Here is an 18,463-nt window from a genome sequence, read left to right on the forward strand (position 1 = left end):
AGGAAAAAAGTTATTTCATGCATATCACCGTGACCCTAATGATCAGGTAAGCAACGTTGAAAATGCAGAAAACCCGCTTGTTAACATACTTTACGGCTTGAAATTAAACTCAAAAGCCATAAAATTACGTATTAAAGATCGAGTTTGGGGTTAACACGATGAGAAATTTAATAAATAAATATATTTTACATATGTATTGATTTTTTTAATTATATGGATTACGGTTATTGTTGTTGCAGCATATATAGATAATATATATTTTAAAAATAAAAAAGTTTTTAGGATTTTGCAAAAATTAAACAATCAGGTAGGTAGAGCATTTAATAAAAAAACAAAAGATTTATATGACAGTTGTAACTATAGCAAAATAATAAGAACACAACGCTTTACGAATCAATCCCGGATACGTATTACCTTACGGCGTTTATATTAAGGTGTATTTTCTGTTGCTTAATATATTATTTCAAAAGGATGTTTTGGAAGTGGAACATTCTAATATGTATTTTGGTGAATTCCATTGCATGTAACGAGGCGTGATGAGGCGGGCGGCCCCGGGCCTCCGACGAGTCTCGGCGGCCGCTCTGTAATCCCATAGTCGGTGTCGGCTTACGGCGCCTCCTGCAATTATCATATTCCACCTAAACACATTATATTGTGCACGCAATTTTAAAAATAACTCGCGTCCGGCCCGACCTCTATCGATCTTGATTTATAGCGGGCGCCGTGAGAGCCCACGGTTTATCCCAAAGAAAATAATATAAACTCCCGATCTTTGATACCACCTAATTCGGAATCCCTTTCTCTAGAGACGAACATTTTTTTAAACTACCGATCTCCACCCACTCGTATTGTATTTGTTGTTTTGATACATTCCACAGTGCGCCTTCGATATATTTACAACCACCATTATTTAAATACCTATAATATATAATATATAATGCACAAATATTAACCTAAGCGTAAATAGATATATTGTAATTGTTATCTAATTTTTCTTATTAAAATCCCGTTTGACGTCGATATATTTTATCAGACAAAGCGTTTTATCGCATCGCAACATAAAATATTATGTCATAACTGCACGCGAACAAAGTGGTATCAATAAAACACGATTTCGATGCAGTTCATTATAGCTCCTCTCGCACAGTTATTATATGTAGAGCGTCTATTGTGGTGGGGTCATGAGCAAGTAATCAACAATGCCCTTAGCGCACACAATTCATGAATCAAATGCATGAATGGCCACGTGTCGCTGTTCTCACGCTCGTCGACTCGGCTTTTTATCGCGTCTACATTTTTTTGAGGCGTTGTCGCGTGGGCTACATCTGCGGATCGCTACCCCCCCGACGCTGCTACACATGCTATCTTCGCTAATTGCTTATTCGTGGAACTATTTAACGACAAATCTATAACGCACGCCTGCGTAATGTAACCCTATTAATGTGACCTTTCAAATACGATAACAAAAAAAACCCCGTCTTTATACGACCACAACGCAGCCGCTACGTTACTCAAAGAATTAAATTAATCGCGCTTTCTTTATTAAAGGCATTGTGGACATGAATGAAGATGGGACAAAAATAAATTATTGGATCACCTGATACAATTTGTAAGCCGCTTTTTAGGGTTCCGTACCTCAAAAGGAAAAAACGGAACCCTTATAGGATCACTTTGTTGTCCGTCTGTCCGTCCGTCCGTCCGTCCGTCTGTCAAGACCCTTTTTCTCAGGAACGCGTGGAGGTATGAAGCTGAAATTTATATCAATTACTCAGGTCTACTGTCCCTTGAAGCTGTGAAAAAATCAAACTTCTAAGCCAACGCAATCAAAAGATACAGCCGTTTATGCCGCAAATTTTCGACACTTGCACGGGAATCAAAACCTACAGGGTGCTTCCCGTGAACTCAGAATCTTGAAATTTGGTACGAAGCAACGTCTTATAGCATAGATAAAGGAAAAATTACGAAAACCATAAATTTTTAGTTACATCACATAATATATTTTTTTTTAATAATTTTAAACTTACTACCCATTTCCTCATAAACGCGTAGAGGTATTAAATTGAAATTTATACCAAATACTCAAGTCTATAATACCTTTAAGCTGTAACAAAATCAAACTTCTATGTCAACGCAATCAAAAGAAACAGCAATTTAAGCTGCATATTTTGAAACTCGCAAGTACTCGCAAGGGAATCAAAACCTAAAGGGTACTTCCAGTCGACCTAGAATCTTGAAATTTGGCATGAAGGAACGTTTTATAGCACACATAAAGGAAAAATTCCGAAAACCTTAAATTTTTAGTTACATCATCATCATCACACATCACATCAGCCTATTCCCGTCCACTGCTGGACGTAGGCCTCTCCGGATCGCGCCACTTTTCTCTTTCCTCGGCATACCGCATCCACCCAATACCGGCCACCTTCTTCAAGTCGTCAGTCCATCGCGCCGCAGGGCGTCCTACACTACGCTTGCCTGTACGTGGTCTCCATTCGAGTACATGCCGACTCCATCGACCGTCCGTTCTCCTACACACATGGCCAGCCCACCGCCACTTCAACGTGCTTATTTTGCGGGCTATGTTGGTTACTTTGGTTCTTTGTCGGATAACCTCGTTACGAATTTTATCAGACAAAGAAACTCCTAACATAGCTTTAAGTTACATTACAAAATATATATTTATTTTTTAATAAATATAAACTTATTACTCTTTTCCTCATGAACGCGTAGAGCTATAAAGTTGAAATTCATATCAAATACTTAGATCTAATTGCCTTTAACCCGTGAAAAAAAAATTGCAGGTTTGTACGGAACCCTCGGTGCGCGAGTCCGACTCGCACTTGGCCGGTTTTTGTTTGTACAATCACGACAAGAAAACAGATGACGCTTTAAAAACTTTTGACGTGGTCTAGGCGTAACACCATTTCGAGTATCCAAGCGGAAATAAAGAGAAATAAAACGTCAAACATAAGACTAGTTCCATTCGCGCGTGCAAATTGTTCAAGTCAACAATCGCGTTTGGACGAACTTAATGGAAGGCCGCATTCTTTTTCTTCGCCATTAGTTTAACAAACGGTTGTCACGACTCGAAGCTGGAATGATGGGCCTGCGGGCTGCGGCGCAGTACCCACATCTACGATAACAACCATAACTAACAAGGATGTATGCTCACAACATTTGCGCTAATCATCATCTCCTTACAGAACTTAGGAATACCGTCCTGCTTCATAACGAGCTTTCAGCGACAACATAACTATATCATAACTAAATATAGATGATCTCGAATTATTTTTAATTTGCAAAGTTCGTGCTCCATTAACACCACTTAGAAAAACAAATAAGTGCCATTAGGATGTTAGTGAATAATTTGATGTGTCCAAACCACAAATTAGGACGTCCATAAAATTACTATGATGCGCGTGGCAGCGGTCCGAGCATTGGAAGGGGCCTTAGGCCGAATCGTGCCGCAAATTATGTTCATCAAGGCAATATCTCGCTGTCATGTGTGGAAACGTAATCACACAAACAAAATTTAAAGCAAATAATGCACTATTGTTGTATCAACGTCCATGTATAATAAAGATGCAAACAGTTGAAATTTTATTTCCGTAATTCGAGTCAAATGGAACTTTCCGTTTTGTCCGTACATATTTCGAATTTAATAATAATTTATTTTAGTTAGTAACACATATCTATTTCATTACACTGCCATTTATGCACATGTGAATCATTTAATCAGTTATTCCAAGCAGAGGGGTCTGTAAGGCCAAATATACTTATGGATTGATAATAGCACTTGTTAAAGATTACGAAAAGTATGTAACACGACAATGCTCGCTCGGAATGCGGAGAGTGTTCTTGTCTTTAACATAAAGTAGAGCAATAATTTAAATAACTGGTACGCTACTGCCGCTTCGCTGGTGAAATTCATGCTTTCACAAAATCATACAAGTCATCAATAATGTCTAATTTGTCGAGTGTTTTGAAATTCTTTGTACTTACAGTGTTTAGACAAAAAGAAAAACGTATCCTATTCTTAAAGAATGATTCTAATAGATACGATTTGATGGTAATCTTCACTTATCAAAGCTCGTTATACCTATAAGCTTAGATAATATTTACGACGAAGAAACATCAATTTCGATACAGCAATAAACGGCTACTTTTATGTAAAAAGGTGAAAAGAAATGTATATGCAAGCAATAAGGAGTAATTATTAATATACAGTTACTGGATAGTAATAAGTCAAAGCTTTTCTAGGAATTGGTTGTTCATTTTTAAAATCTACAAGAATGTTGGTGCTTTCATTGATCCGGGCGATGACTTTGCCAGCAATACGAATCGAAATATCGATAGATTGGTTTTTTGTGTATCGTCTACTAACTTAACTGAAACGGTGTTTTTATGCTATCCTACAAAAATCGATGTTGCTACATTGTGACAGGTTTTATCTTCTTATCAATGACTGTTTTTGTTAACGAAGAATTTCTGTTTTAATTTACCGGCTATTTTCCTTCTAAACAAAACGATTAAAGGAGCCGCCGCTTTTATTATCACCAAAAATATGGCAAACGTCTTGAAAATAGCGGAGTCAGCCAAATGATTCTCAATGAAGAGTCTGAATGACGTAATTCCTTAAGTAATTCGCTTGAGCACATGCTGTTTAGGACTAATTAGTCTGTTGTGTATGTAGCTCTGCGTGCAGAAAGGTCACCCTACGCATCGACCGTAGCCACAGCTTCCTGCGCTGGGACGGTCGTACTCAATTAAAACTTATTACAGGGTCGTGTGAACTGGCGAACGCGCGTCAGTCCCCTTGCCCCACAGGAAATAGTGCTTGTCTAAGCTATCTCCGCGTTTTCGGTCAATAAACCCTAGCTCACAAGCCTCCGATATCGAATGAAAACCTATCCATTATCACCTCGAGTCGACGAACTAACGACATAAAAGCGACGGCTTTGTACCTCGGCGACCGGATCAAATAAGCTGGTTTGGATAAATTATTATTAATCGCTTAGATAATTTAAGATTCATACCCAAAAAAATTATTGAGCATAAATAATTAATAACATAATCTATCCTTTATTCTTTATTGCTTTAAGCTTTTTTATTGAACCCTGTTTAATGGTTATACCGAAAAACTAAGCACGTAATATGTATTGGAATTTTATTACATACACATTACTAGTTTTAGATTACCTCTAACACTGGAAAAAAATATTCTAATGCTTTATATACGTAGTAGTTTATTTCAAATAGTCGATCCTTGAGAAAGCTTTCCAGTCACAGTAAATCTAAAAGCAAAACCCTGAGAAAAAATTCACATCATCACTATGCCGTTAACAGAATGCTTAAGGGGAATCATCAATTAATAGCTCTTAATTAATTATCTTGCACGCATTTTCCATATAGCTGTTGTCGGTTTTTATAAGATCTTCAAGTTATCGCAATGAAAACAATCCTAAATATAGGCAACCTTTGCATTCCATCACGCAAAAATAGTGATGTCTATTGGATTTGTTGAAGTCGATGAATATAAGGTCATATTTCTCATGCTTTAGATTTATGTCGACGAAAACACATTTTTGTTACAAATTTATTACAATAAACCGCATTTATTCGCGAAATACTCGTAAATAAATGCCACATTCAAATTGGATGCTGCATCATCGGTATCGCCCACAACATTCTCATTTTATGTTCCCAAGAATATATTTTCTATCTTTGTCATTTAATTATGAACACTTCTTTCTATAACTGCGACTTTAAAAGTATCTCGGAATTTTATAGTCGTGTACCAATATATTATTTTCATATTTTGTTATAGATTGGTCTGTTTGTATTACGAAAAGAGGAGAAGCCTTGACCTACCTAACTTTATCTATGTATATAAACATGAACAATGTCAAAGTATAGACTAAAATAATGTAATTTTAAGACGGAAATATTTCATCAAAAAACTAAAAACAATTAAGTATAAATGAAATAATGTCTAATTTGTTCGCATCTAAGTAAATGAAGTGAACTCTACAATAATAACAAGGAAGTCGACTCTAATAATCCTATAATTAAACTAATTAATTTAAATTAGTTCTTTTTCTGTTATTTGTATACTGTTAACTAAATTCCAAAGCGAGTGCAACTACATGGGTGAATATTAATAGAATGCAATTGTAAAGCCATAAAAAACTTAAACAAGTAGGAGAGGCTTCTATAGCTTCTTTATATAAATTTCGCGTTTTTATTTTTTGTTTATCTTAACCTAAAGTCTAAGCAGAAAAATTAATACTAGTGAGGAAAAAACGGGGAGCAGTAAATTGAAATAACATTTTTTTTTTACTTAAATATAAACTAGATATTGTTTCTTTTAGTGACTTTTAAGCCCTCGGGTCCTATTTGAATTTGAATAATTTCCTAGGTATTTAAGTCTTTTGAACCCCATACCGTCTTTAGTAAGTTAAATTAAATGTAGGTAAATATGCATAAGTATATCTAATAAATATAAAATTATAGCCGTGTTTTATCTGGTTTCATATTATTATGTTTCTCGGAATAGTTGCTACTAAATAGCATAACATATCTGATGACCAAACTTAGCATATTAAACACTTATTAAACTCTAAAGGTCGTGGGATCCGAACCGAAAACAACATTGTATTTTAAGGTAAAATTAAAGCAAAGGGAAACATAAAACGTTTTACAATTATTATGGTCTGGTACGAATGGGTAATGTAGGCAAGATTAGCACAGTGTGTCGTTTGAATACGCCACGATAACGCCCCCATTCCCGCTCGTGAATATGACCGGCATGCTAACACTGATAAGCGCCCACCAATGTTTAGCGCATTCAGTGCCTTTTTTTTAAATTGCGTTTACTTCATACATAAACAACGGTATATTCTCTCTATTCAAATCAGTTTTCAATGTAATGTTTGAGCAACCAGCTAGAATCCTACGCATGCGAACATTCGAAAATCTCAATTTACCCTCATTATATTATATGTCAATGAAGAGATTCTGATGTAATATAATACGTCTTTCATGTCGTGTTTTATAAATAGAGTATGGGTAGATAGCGAAGAGGCCCGATTTCTGTCTACCACGGTCTCAAGGCCCGCGAGTCATTGGCACGCCCCGCTTCAAGGCGACTGCTAATTCATGTACTACAGGATTCATATTAAATTAACACTTAGATGACACTTAAAAAGTGTTGAATTCTTGTGTCAGAATATTATCATTATGGAAACTTTTTCTTTATAATCAAAATAGATGTATTTTCGAGTTAGAATTTGACTTTTTCTTTTGTGTTCAAAATTATAAAAAAAAAATACCTACCTGGTTCGTGAAAATAATATTTTAAAATATGTATAATATTGTATAATATACCCAAAATATTAAAAAGTATTTATATTTATACTGAAATACATATTTATTAAATGTGTATGTTGTATAATGTATATTGTACGAGATACCCACTAATTTTGAGCAAGATATAAGATATTAGACGGGTAGAGCACACATAGAGGCCCTAAGACCTGATAAGAACGCAGCGGGTGTTCTCCAAATAGAGGCGGTTCGAAGAACCGATTCGACTGGTTTTAATGGTAAAAGAACAGCAGTACTACGTGCTTTATCCAAAAATCCTATTCAGTTTAATGAAACAGTTTACTGCTATGTATATGAGACCCGAAATATTGTACACTATATAAAATGACTACCTACTCTAAAGCTTTTAGTCATTAATTATTTCAAGTTTAGAACATAATATTTTAAATTGCTAAAATCATATTCGCAAGGTTTGGTATTTACTACTAACCACAAAACCTGTAAAAGAGGAAGTACAAAAACGTAGGTGTAGATAAATCACATGATAAATTGTTCGACGGGTACCCAAAACTCGTTTGGAAATTCTAAAGAACTATTTCGTGAATATAAAGTGAGCAGTGCCCTATTTATTAGCGAACGAACGACGTGAATTTGAAGTCCTGCACGAGCTACATACCATCGTTTTTTACAACAATTTACTTATCAACCATCTTTTAGCGAGCATCTGCCGAAATTGTGTATTTTGATACTTACAAGATAAACATCATGCTTAAGGTTCAGGGTCGATCACTGGGGGGCAATTTAGCCATAGATCTATCATCTGGATTGGAAATAATGTACTTTAACGTAGCATGTGTCTAAATTCCTGTTGATCCTTGTTATTAAATAGACGTTTGATCGTTGAACTCGTATCATGTGGTATCCATTTGTTGCCTAGTAGCTTTAAAATTCTGTACGACATTTTAAATATTCCTTGTCGTTATATAAATATACACAAGTATACAAAACAGCAGTTCAATAACATCATCGTGATATAACGATTCGAGCTTGCAACGGTCAAATTTTGAATTCAGTCGCGTTGATCGACCGTTGCTTTACGTCGCATTAAATACAGGTTCATTTGTGGGAATACGAACGAATTCAGTAGGTTCCATTAAAAGTTTAGTTTTTTGTCACCATGGAATAAATTTTATAATTCTATTTAAGTATATACTATTTTAAATAATTGATTATAATTTATATTTTTGCATGATATTCAAAGTTAAATTTGCTATGATAAGAAATATAAAACGATAATAGTATTTATTCCTCTGTGTCCAACGACGTATTACAATATGTATATACATAAATATACATGGAAATGAAATAAAACACTCTTTCCGGGAGCTGATTACATTAAAATAACCTATTGTTACCAACTTTATTACCGAATACAGCTGTTGAATTAATTTCTGTATGGGTTTATTACATAATAATAATCACCAGTCTTCAAGGACAATAAATTTGAATAAGACACCATAGAGAATAGACAATAATTGTTTGCTTCCGGCCTTACGTATGAAGTTGCATCAATAAAATTAGTATAAATATAAAATGTATTTTCTTAATGCTTAATAACCACAGTTAATAACAATTAACAGAGATCAATTTGGGTTTTTGAAAGCTACTTAAAGGATTTTCACTCGATATAGGTATACCAGATGTTTTTTATCTTCTTTCATCGTATTTAGTAGACCAGTACATTTACTGATTTATATTGTTCTTCTTACATTGGCTGTTTAGTACTTCTATCTATAAAAAAAATTATGATTATCGTAATGTTCTATGTCATGCATTACAATACAGTCTTTTCGGATCTGTATTCGTTTTTTCATTAAAATATTACTAAAAAGTCCGTCGCTGGATAAACCAAAGCATTACGCGTATTTTATTCAAGAACCTTCTTATTTTACCAATCTATATGACAGTATTTCGAAGATCCACTTACCGATGAACTTTGGAAGTGTTTAAGGCTATATTCTTTAATTTAGCAGGTGATATTTAAAATCAGAGTAAACACCGAGCATACGTTAAAATTTGTCTCGGACTGGTTTTCAATTGCATGTCATTTCTTTAAGTATCTTATTCCAGTATTTATAGATATTATGCATGCAATAAATTGGTTTAAAATCTACACAACATAATAAATGTATTTTTGATATTCTTATTGTAATGAGAGGTTAATGTGGGTGTTCAGCATGGATGCAACCTCATGCAACATCACCTCACGACGCGGCGCCCAAACGATTTGCTTAATTAGAAAGCGCTGCAATCTCATATTATCAAAAAAATTTTGTACCTGGGATCTTTATTTGTCTTTCGATTAGCTTTGATAGAAGATTTTGTAGTATTTTTGTATTGTTAAAATATGTAGTACCTATCGTTGAATAAGGACATTTTTAAATTAAAAGACGTTCAAATGCTTGCCCTAAATTACATAACAACGGTCGGAAAGATATGGGCATCCGGTATTATGCGGTTAGTTTATAACTTATCTAATTTGCCTATTTATGGAATATTATTCATTAAATAACTAGATTAGGTATTTATTATGTATTATGTTATCCTGTTGTTTAGAATCTTCATAATACTATTAAATATTTATTGAAGGTTATTATTCTTTTATTCAATCTTTTTATCAATATAAAGCTTCCTACCTGTTTCTGATCCATGGATATTTGGTAAAATTATAATAAAATTGTTAGCTATTTACTTGTAACAACAAGTACAACAAAAACTTTTTAATATAACAATATTTATTAAAAGATTGAATAATAAGGAAGTGTTGAGCTCTCAAGTGAACCGGGCTCATTCTGATGAATAAAACTTTTTTAAAGGTATTATATTATTATATATAACCGAACTACTTATATGATTTAATTTATATAAAGGAAACGATAATAAGATATATTTATTTTACTTTAGCAGTCGTCACTGAAAACCAGTGTTACAGAAACTCCTTCTAACTTTTGCTGATGTGGGGACCTTTTTGGGATCGGCATAATGTTAAATTTGTATTTTACCTGTTAATTTGTTAGTCTTCTGTCTTAACTGCATTCTTGTATTGGTACCAAATAAATTAATTTGAATATAAGGCACAAACAAATTACATTTTAAAGTAAAAACACGTAGCTCAAAAGGAGTAAGGTACTTGTAGTGCTAGTGTACGTAATTGTTTAAATATAAGTATTAAGTATGTATTAAAGTAGAAAAAATGATTACATTAATTAAAGCAATAATTTTTAAATTCATGTTCAAAAACCGACCTTGTTTCTTTAAAATCGAATTTTTTTTACTGAAATTTTTCTAACTTCCGGAAAATGTGAACCAAACGGGTGATTTTATTACATATATACATATGTAATTAAAGCAAATTCATTTATTTAAACATTTTTATTTTATTTATTAAAAGCGGATGCTGTTGTAAAATATGATAATGAAAAAGCGTTTCTTATTTGATAAAAACTCTATTACGCAACATATTCAATTAAAACATAAAACAAATTAACATAACGTGTGAAACAAAAATCGTGGTGCGAAGCCAATCGTCGGCACCGACTGACAAAGCTTCGAGAGATCGCAGCATCAATATAAGTGCGTCGATCAGACAATCAACGGAGACAAACGTTTTGGCCATTCCCACGGGGCGGGTGCCCGGTGTCATTCCGGTTTTCGCCAACTTAAATGTTTGTTGTCAAATTAATCTGAAGTCGCTTATTATGCGCCAGCCGACCAGTCGAGCAACTATTCATTCATAGTCTGAGGAATGTTAGATCGCTCGTGGTTCGCCTCGACCGACCTTCGCCGCTGTCGCCCCGCAAAAAGTGTGTGAGCCATCGTGACGCTCGCTCAACTATGTGGAAGTACCAGATCGGCTACTTACACGCTCCTGCATTGCCCTCCCGTGCGACGAAGCCCTGCTTTTATTTCACATCTACTGATATCACCATGATCGACATGTTTTTGTATCATATTGCACGACAGTTCGCACAGTGAGTCAATGAGCGAACAGTTACGTCTAGGCGCACGTCCTTTTTGCTTGTTAATTAATAAGCAAAAAGGACGAACAGGTTCACAGATATATAAAGCGTAATTTATCGATTTGGCTTGGATTTCATGTAAGCGATCAATACGCACTTAATATTCTGATCGCAGTGGCTGGATAGAACATCTACCAATTATCTTTTTTTTCTAGAACATTAGAAAGCACTCAATTTTATTATTTGATTATTATTAGACATATAAAATTACGTCATAAGATTGTATTTGCTTAAATTGTCGCGTTCTCATTGAACACCGGATGCTTAATGTCGTCGACCCCATTACTACGCGGGTGATAGAATTTTAATTATAACCAGATCAAGTAATCTTAGAATTCGTTATCAATAAAAATTATATTTTAGGTAAACTATCAAAAATATTTCAGTTTTTATGTAATTCAAAATATGTCTCAATATGCTGTCTTTATAGCAGCAAAGCACTGATCGTGGCAATTTAATACAAGTCGTTCGAAGCTTGCCGCGAAGGGACCACAGAACTGTCTTTCAAGTTCGATCTACTGAAACCCATCGGCACCTCCACAGTGACGTCAGTCCGGACGTGGCCCGCAGCCCGCGCCGTCCAAGGACAGTAAACATTTACCAGGTCAATGCTCGCTGCCGTCTCTAGTCGCTAGTTTTTTCAATGTGGCCCTGACTGTACTGCCAAAAGCCGTGTGGTTCAGTGAGGCCCACTTAATGTGCGACTATATTATATTCGCCACTTCAAGGTACGAGGAAAATTCGAATTGGAACATGAAGGGTTTCAAAAGTATTATTTTAAATGGAACTAACAATAGAGTAATGTACCAGTAATTTATTATTTAAGCTACCGCTGATTGCAATCGTGTTAGATAACGATAAAATAATCGGCCAAAATATATCTTTGTGAGTTCACTGTTCGAAGAACTCTTTAGAGACCTCACACAACTGTCAACGGAAATGTTTAGTGTATCCTGCGATGGCGATACGTGTTACCACATAAGATGTTCTATTATACGTTGGTGTAACGGCTTTCCGTATTGACCTGTAGGATTAGATCTAGTTATATATAAAACCGGACTCGAAAGTGATCGTTGAGTTTTGGATCTAGTGTTAAATCTTTGTATACCTATAGGTAATATAGGAGGATGAAACGGTTGAGATATTAAAGATAAAAAATATTGCAACAAACCAAATAGTAATTAACTAATATTTATGAATTTATTACAATTATCAGTACATACCTTATAATCCACGTTAATGTGTATTGTGTAATTCCTATAGGGCTAGACAAAAAAAGAATGGTATTTATAAGTATGATTAAAATTTAAAACATATTTATTTTTAAAGTCAGTGCCATTTAACATCTACCTAACATTTACTACCTTTGCTAAAATAAAAATTTCATTTAAGTATAAAAAGTCTTCTGAGAAAATTGCAATTTAACAGATAAGGTTTGGTTGTCCATAGAAATCTTAAATAAGTAGGTAAGCTAAAAATAAAATACTTTATTTAGATAGTGATTCACAGAACTGTTTGTAATTACCTACCGTCACAAAATTTCGTTTGTAAGACAATCATCACAGGCAACTGTTGGCGCACTGGTATGAGTGGAATCTAACAATAGGGTAATTAACTTTTAAATACATAATATTTTAAAGCAAAACCAAAACATGGATTTCCAAGATAAGCTCAATGTGTGAAATGAAAGGTCTCGTCGTAAAGTTGCAAATACATATTACTTTCAACGTAGAAATTAATTTAGCACAACAAAAATAAGTTCGTATCATAGAATATAGATTATAGACATATTCTAAGAGTTACTTAGATATTGAGATATAACTATAAATATAACAATTATACAATATCTAGGTTTTTTATAGTATATTTTGAAATATGTTACTGTATTACATAGACACACAGTAATAAAGTTAGCAAATATGTACGTCTATAATGGTGATCAATGTAACATACACGTAAAACAGGTAACATATAGTTAACCAGCTTACTGCTTTCCAATTATAATGAAACCACAATTTATTAAAGGCTTTAAAACTGAAGTTATGTAAGATTAGAACAGTTTTGCCAGTACATAGAAGCGTTATAATTGTATACAATGTACCTACGAACAATGTCGATTTCGTTATTTATGTGAACACCAACGTGAACAGAAATTAGTTAAAGTATGTATAAAACTGTTTCCCGGGGATAGTCGATTGTTCGAACGGTTACATTCCATTTTGCCGTGCATGCCGCAGCTTTGAGATTCTGAGAAAAGTGACGTCTCTCTCGCACTAAGCATTCCACTTTATTGCCTGTGTTTTGGAATCTTGTTCATTGTTTTCGTTCAAGCTCATTTCAATACAAGCGCGGAAATATCTTAAAGCTACTTATATCCGGTCAAAGGTCAACCCTTTTACTTTTTATTGGCTATTTATTATTCTGAAATGAACCATAAAAGCCGACCGTTTTCAATTTGGTTTTAAAATGTAGGTATTAAGTATTAACCCAATGTTCTTATTCTCGGTTTCATGCATACCATATAAATGAGGTTTAGACGAAACTAATAATAATAAATGTCCTTAATCTAATATATTTTAATTAAATTTTGAATAATTTTCTCAAATGACCTCTTAAATGACCAAAACTCTGGTGCCTGCTGGATGTATATGATCCTTCGTAAAATAACCCTCGTTCGGATCTTTAAAAATTTGAACACCTACAAAATTTGTTGGTGGGTACCTATGTAACACTATGCTTTTTCAGCCAACGAAGAAATCTTGTTTCTTAACCAATAAGGTATGGTGATAGCTTGTTTCCTGCATAAAGCAAGCACTCATCGATTAATTTATTTAAAAACAAAAGAACTGATCAATTCCCAGTCACATTGTCACATCGACGCTGTCATATGACCGTTGACATTTGGCAATGAAGGTAACACAACTTTCGAAGCATTTGATTCAGTTCATTAACATTTGCACATTGAAACTATCTGTGATCTAATTCTATTGAATATTTAAATATGTCCTATTGAAGCTAGTGTATCTGCTTGTTGCTATTGTTCTTTTAGAACATTTATTCATTATTGCACGCCTCATAAGCGAAGCGTTGAGGTGGGTACTACTGTCACTTCGCGCAAAACATCTGATTTTTCAAACTTAAAATGTCTTTATGTATCATACATTGCACTTGTAAGATAATACATACACACACATATTAAGAAAAAACACTATTTTTAACGTTCATGATATTTTTGATGTCATTTTTGTTATTTAAACTAGTTAAAAAACAGTTTAAAAAAGTTCTGTCTTGGACGTCCGTGTGTCTGTATGTGCGGATCCTTTTTCTTGTTAACACGATAGCGACCGAAATACTTTACTAATCGAGTCTTTTTTTTTCTCTTACGCTTGAGTATGCTCAGGAATAGAACCCTTTCATTTTTCAGGGTCTGATTCGATGTGGTTTAATTGTTATTAAATAAACAAAAATAATAATTAATAAATATTTATTAAAAAAAAATTATGAGGCGTGCACTTTTGGCTTTTCCAAATTATTTTTATATTCAAAAGTGGGTTTCTTCGTAGTTAATACTATTAACGAAGAAGTTTTTATTATATTCTGATAGTGTTGCCTACGATTAAGTATTCTGTAATATAATGTAATACTTCGACGTCTATGCTAACGGCTAAACCAAAGAATCTAATTTGGGACTCTTGTAAGATCGTGGATAAGTTATTCATGAAGTGACTGGTTTGAACTCTCTACTGCCCAACATCGAACGGTAAAAGGCTGTTGCCAAGGCTGATACATTAGATCCTGTAATTTTAAATGGGAAACCATAATATAAAATTAACAAACAGTAAATTACAGTTACATTATAACGATTATTCATAACTTATTTATGCATAAACAGGTTGATTTTCTTACGTTAATTAAGAATTATAAATTTTCGCTTTATCTTTGATTTATATATTAATAAAGACATGTTCAAATCATCAGATTAATGTAGGTATTCATTGTATCTGTGTTGAATAGATGATAAATAAAACCCAACCACATTCTAGTAAATAGGTTTTAGTTACATAATTTCTTAATAAAAAATGCAATTGTTTTTTTTTGACATCAGCCGTAATTCTAGATAAACTTGTGATATTTACCTAATGCACAACAAGAAAGAATGTGCGATTAATAAATAATTTCGTAGTAATCAGATATATGGCTAATGCTTACCTTCTGTTGATACAAACGTATCAGCTGACAAAGACAGCTGATTGATAATAATGCTTTGTTCATATGATTGCTCTTGAAAATTTTTAATTGATTCGATAGACTTATTATTTTTGAGCATTTCAATAACGCTGTATCAATGTTATACCTACTGAGGTATTTTTTATTTAGTTGATATTTAACGCAGAATAGAAAATATGTTCGCACTAGAGTTGTGGAAATAGTTAGGTGTTTACAATAACTGACTAACATATCTAAATTAAGTAAATATAATTAGTTCTATCAAAGCCTGTTTTAATAGAAGGCCAGCAAGCGGGACTGTGGGTAATCAAGAACATACTAAGCCTTTATCCTAGGCCAGTTATAAATTAATACTACTTCATTATCTCGAAAGTCGAACACCGAAATAGATTAAAGAGTCATTATTTATATTTGTATTCACATATATTTACAACTAAACTACTCATTCAAACGCTATTTTCAGCGTTTCAAACACGGACATGTATCAAGATAGACTAAGCGAGTGTATGTACTTCCCGTGTCCAAACTAAGATTATGAAACTTACTTGACGCTGGCCTACACTCAGTCCGCGCTTGCAGTTCGCCAAGGAAAGACGTGAAGCTGAATAAAGTAAAATGCCGAATTACGCCGTTATAAACTGTAGAAACTCCACAGCTGTGAGTGGCCGAGTTAGCAGAGATGTTTCCTTCCACCGGTAAGTAATTTTCTAATCAGAATATGCACTATTTATTTTAAAATCAAATAAAGAATATCTGTGGAAAACGATCGTGACAAACACGGATACCAAATCATACGAAATGATTCGGAATACATTGCGGCTTTTACTTGGCACGGTAAAGATCGAGTCGTATGATAACAAGCAATGTATAGCGTCTTCTCATTTTTCTGTTCTCATTTTTCTGTCCAATTTTGTGGTTAGTGATGTTCATTTGATGCAACAGTTCTCGATTCTAATCGATTTTATAATCGAACAGAAAAATGATAATTTGAAGGAGCAATTTTTCAGAAAAAAAGGCATAGATTTTTTTTGTCAAAACTCCTTATTGCTTAGACTATGTTTGTTTTTTCAGTTTTCCAAGTAACCCGAACATAAAAGAAAAATGGATTGATGCAACGGGACATAAAGATTGATTGATTGACAGTTTCATTACTTTCTTTCGATGGCCTCTCTAGTACGTAGTACACGGTAACTCAATGGGCATATGTAAGAAAAAGCTAAAACACATTAGTTTACTTGTTAGAATATTAAAAGGTTTATAAATTTATTTTATCATTCCTCTGTCTATGGTAATTATCATTTTTCTGTCTTGAATCGATTTAGTAATCGATTACGATTCATTTATTTAATTACCTCTTAGACATAGATCTAGTTTGATCTGATTTCTTTCGATTTACTTCGATGGGATAGGACGATACTAGAATCGCCGCGCGAGTGGCGTCCTAATCGATTTAGCGTAAAATGAAATTACCATCACTAAAAAGCGCTCGTGACGTCATAACGCGTCAAGGTCAGTACAAAAAATATGACAATTGGTTTTCATACAGATCGCGGTACTTGCGTAGTCTATCTATGTCTGTGGTTTCAAACATAATTACATATGGAAGGTATTTTTGAATACAATTGTAATTATATTTTAACATTTACAAAACTAACTTATAAGTAAACAATAAACATAAATTTATAATATTAAAATAAAATTATTCGCCGTTGTGGACACTACAATAATTGTATTTCAGTGGAAAATTATGCAATGTTTGTCGTCGAGAATTGCTACATAATTAATTTTCAAATATCTACGTTTTGGAACTTATAACTAGGTAGGTACTTATTGTTTAATTAACCTGAATACCTTAAAAAATATGTAAAACAAAATTTCACGTGCGAGTAAGATTAATAATTATTATTTATTATTATTTATTATTTAGGTACCTATAGTCCTAACTCCTATACGATAAGTTTCGTATACTAAACACGAATAGATTAGAGAAAATAAAGTACTAAAGTGTTGAATTAAAGTAGGTAAGTAGGTAAGTAGGTACCTATGGTATTATATTAAAGGTCAAAGGTGTGTCTCTTTATATAACCCCAAATCCCATAGGTAGTGTTAATTTAAGTTAAATCTCATATAGGGTGTCCCACTGTTGGTATACTAAGCTCAAAGGAGGTTATAGTTTTGCATACGCTGAGTTTGTAAAAAATATTTATAAAATTCCAAACGCATTTTTTTCTCAAATAGATGAATTCTTAAAACTCTATATGTGTACAGTGTACATCCATAAACAAGCAACCCCTCCAACTTTGCCACCAGCACGTGAGCCTATCGTTTAAGATTATGTTTTCATAGACAAAATGCTCACATAAGCGAAGCGGTATATTCTGACTGCGCGAAGCTAGAGAAGAAAACAAGGATTTTCAGGAAAAAATTAGCAAAAAATTTTTGACGTAATTTTGTTGTTTAAGAATTTTTTACGTGATTCATCATCATCATCATTGGCCTTTACGTCTATCACAGACGATTTATAGTGTGTTGCCTGAGCAATATTTCTGGTGTCCAAACAATCCAATGCGGGATCGACACACTTTTCCGCAGGTCGGACAGGGGAAGTTTGCAGAAGCCGATTCAGAGTCGTCTTGGTGGCGTTTCCTCCTTCTGTCTGCGAGTACTCTGAACCAAGACTCATCACAGGATCTGCAACCTTCGGAAACAAGTTTGCGCCATTCTTACGTGATTAGTGCATGCAAAACTACAAGTCTCTTCGCGCTTAGTATACCAATTACCAATAGTGGGACACCCTGTATAGATACCTAATAAAAATGAATCACAAAATG

Source organism: Colias eurytheme, chromosome 15, assembly GCF_061535395.1.
Source record: "Colias eurytheme isolate Ceu_HAF_F1 chromosome 15, ilColEury1 Martin Lab GWU primary, whole genome shotgun sequence".
Lineage (NCBI taxonomy): Eukaryota > Metazoa > Arthropoda > Insecta > Lepidoptera > Pieridae > Colias > Colias eurytheme.